Below are 3,944 nucleotides of genomic sequence, written 5' to 3' on the forward strand. Positions count from 1 at the left end.
CTGACGTTGTGGTAGGCGTGGCAGTGGTATTCTCGGTTTAGTTTGAACTTGCGTTTTTGATTTAGTGCTGGTTGTTAAGCTAACTGGTTGGAGCTAACTACGTTTCCACCAGGGGCATGGTTTCCGATGCTGTTGTGGGCTGTTTCCCCTCTACTCTGGAACTTTGGGAAGAAAGTGAACCATTTTCCAGGAAGTTCCTGCTTTGCCCTGACTTCTGTGCATAGGTTTAGCCATTTCCCTCTTCAGCCCTCCAGCTTATCCGGCGAAGCTACACCCTTGATTGTTACAAATAACGTACCGCGTCAGGGAGTTTTCAAATGATTTAGTGTTTCCATTGGAGAGGCATCGTGTACCTATTTTGTGTGTAGGAGGAGCTATTTCCACATACAAATTTGATGTTATAGAGGTGTTACATTTAACTGCGCTGAAGTATTTCCGACCACACGATGCTCCGTAGCGTACCGTAGCATCAACACTGCAGAATTCTGTGTAATAAACTCACTTGAGATATCGGCAACACTGGCCTGCTGAAACAGCTGAAGCAGCTCCTTCGGCAGACTCTGGATCAGGTTGTTGGACGCGTTCAGCACACTGAGGCTCGACAACTGGGACAGACTGGCCGGCAGGGTCTCCAGGCGGTTCCCTGACACGTCCAGCACACTGAGGCTCGACAACTGGGACAGACTGGCCGGCAGAGTCTCCAGGCGGTTCCCTGACACGTCGAGCGTGCGCAGGCTGTCCAGTCCAGCCAGGGCGTGCCCCGACAGGGAAGTGACTCCCGTGTGTACCGTCAGTGACGTCACACCGGGGCAGGCCAGCCCCAGCCAGGCCAGGCTGAGGTCGGCGCCGGCTCTGGTCACCACCAGCTCTGTGTCGTTCAGCACGGCCATCACAGCGCACAGGCTGTCGACACAGACGGGACCGGCGGTGCCGCCCCAGTCGCACGCCGGCGCCTGATCCCGCCCGCGCGGCGCCGGCAGCCGCCGGAGCTCCGCCGTGGCGCTCACGAGGGCCAAGTCCCGGTCTGCCTCCTCCACTCTGCTGAGCGCCACGTACTGAGCATTGTCCGCCAGCCTCACGAGGGGAAACACCTGCGCTCCGTCTATTGCGCTGATGGCCGCTCCGTTCGTCGCGCCGACGTCACGCCGAGCAGCTGTGAGAGCAGCTGTGAGAGCAGCTGTGAGAGCAGCTGTGAGCAGCCGCTCGACAGCTGCTAGTTGGGCCAGCTGCAGGAGAGCCGCACCGGTGAGCAGCAGTTTCATTCTCGCAGCCGGCGGCTTCCCTCGACAGCTGTCTCAGACTCGGCCACCTGATGAGGAGCAGTCGTGTGGCGTTAGGGATGAATAATGATCTTTTCAAGGCACTTGGGTGGGCCTGAGCGCCGCCCCCCCCCCCCCCGCTCCCCGCTTTGTCCGTCCCACGCTGCTAGAATTTCATGTGGGGCCGATTAATCTGGTGTGGAGGCAATCTAGTTTAAATCCGAATTCGACTAGTCAATAAACTGCGAGTGCTCCACTGAAGCACTTATAATGTTGTAAAGAATGGTGCAACCGTGCTCATTATTAAGTAGATTTAAAAACTATGCTATGCACTTTAATAATAGTGGAGCATTCCAAGAGCCAGCGGTGGTCTTCACTCTTCGGAATGAGTAACCTTAAAGTATCTGGTTCTGCCAATATAATTGTTATTTAGGATTGCAACGTCGTTTAACCAATACCTCCTAGTATCCTCCCGGTATCCTCCATGTCGTATGTCACCAAAAGAACCTTGAACTCGTCCTCTCAGAATCACTTCACTTATAGAGTGACCAGTAGCCGACGTGGAGACGTGCAGTGAAGTGGACTGTTTATTCCTTGAACTATCACCTCTCGGTCTATTTCTGTGGAGGGGCCGGGGGAGGGGTACCTGAAGAGCCTGGTCTGTACCTGAGGAGCCTGGTCGGTACCTGAAGAGCCTGGTCTGTACCTGAGGAGCCTGGTCTGTACCTGAGGAGCCTGGTCTCTGAAGGAAGACCGTGAACAGTCCCTGAGGATAAGTCAGCAGAAAATAGAATTCGAGCGATCCCCATCGTTCAGTTCGCGAACTTTGTACACAAGCTGGTGAGGTATATTGGGATGTGTTTGAGCGGTTGACACCAACATTTTGGGGATATCACAGGGGCAGTCTTGAGATGAGCTCGAGACATGTTTTCACTATAAAGCTTAGCCTGCTCAGTATGCATAACATTGCTGATGGTATGTGAAATCTGGCGTCCCTAGATTAATATGCAAAGCAATTATTATAACATGCAAAGCATTGTTATGATGGTTATATAATAATACCATAACATGAAAAGTATGTTGTATTATGTAGCTGAAATGTAGCTTTAAAAAGCTGCGAATGCAGATATGGCACTTGTTTTCATATTCATGTTCGGTTCTCACACTTCACACAAATATGGCAGCACATCATTGACCAATCACTCAAGCATTTGTGCTGGTGCCCGGTGCTGACCATGCGCAATGTACCGGCAGTGCGTCCATACAGTGGGCACCTAAGTGGCTTTTACCAGCTAGGTCGATACATGAATTAGCTGTTCAGATTTTTCCCGCTGTCCATTAACCTACGAAATGTAATGATCAGCTTGACGAAAGCACGAAATTTGTCCGTATCGTCCCAGCGCAATGACTTATCTGCACGGCATTTTTAAGCACACTCACTCGGCTGTTTACGTGGGCATCACAGGTAAAATTACTTGAGTCACGCTTGATCCACCTTTTTATGCTTTACAGATTCGATTACTTATGCATTGAGCAGCTCCTGCTTTTGACGGAAGCGAAATGGGAAGGGAGATTTAAGGTAAACTTTATTTCTTCTGTGACGTCATTGTATGATCTCAGGGTGGAATTATGATACTTTTATGGTAAAGTGTTTGTTAACCTGTTGTCATGAAAGCGCGAGCCTATCGTGATTTTATGTGTGACGACGCGAAAAAAATGTCTAAATTTAAAAGACTTTGATTCTAAGTTGCTGGCCATTCGTGGACAGTCAGTGAGTTGATCGGTTGCCTGAATGGATGAACAGCAAGAGTGGAAGTCGCAAGTCACTGGAATGATGCAGTGTAGTAATGCAATGACATGGACTTAATCCGAACCTTTTTGTAGGGATGGATTTCTGTGATCAGAGCTCACGCGAAGCAGTGCTTGTGTGAGCCCTCATCCCTACCATCCGATCGCGCAATTCCGGGTCACGGCAGAATTTGGTAGCGAAGGTTTAGCGTACCTTGTTGCTCGGTACGGTCCGTCCTGCCCTTTGACGTCACCTGACCTTTACCGCGGCTGCTGCTACCGGCCGCAGGACATACCTGTCAATTGCAAATAATGAGCGTCTAAAGCGACTCGAACTCACCCCACCGCGGGTGGGTGAATCGAGAGCCAGGCGCCGTAACCAACTGAGCCTTCAGGACGGGCACCATAACAGACCTTCCACAATATCTACGGACCTAAGCGGTCACAGTAGTAATCAGCAATGCACCGGCCGTGAGCAAAAGTGTCAAAAAAAACAGAACGTCGGTCTCTGCTGCAACAATGAAAAACCGCCTGCATTACCTCAAGATGCGTTATGCAGTGCACTAAGCATTCTTTGACTCCCAGCTTAAAACCGCCTTTGATATACATCGAATGTAGGCAGTTCGGGTCTTGCGAAATTTCCAGCATCATTATTTCCTGTGCCATGTATCGTGATCATAAAAGAGGGCATATGTGGCAGGACATGGATGACACTGTATTCACTTCCTCCAACATCGTAAATATATAGCTAAGTTTGACATCAATATGGATATAAAGACAATAGCATCCAATTGATGTGAGAATGTTACAAATGGAAGGGAAATAGATCCCGTGGTAGTTTCATGTTTCTCTTCTTCCAGACCACGTGTTAACGTCCATGTGACACACCTAAATAAC

Source organism: Pollicipes pollicipes, unplaced genomic scaffold (assembly GCF_011947565.3).
Source record: "Pollicipes pollicipes isolate AB1234 unplaced genomic scaffold, Ppol_2.1 Scaffold_3216;HRSCAF=3773_pilon_pilon_pilon, whole genome shotgun sequence".
NCBI lineage: Eukaryota > Metazoa > Arthropoda > Thecostraca > Pollicipedomorpha > Pollicipedidae > Pollicipes > Pollicipes pollicipes.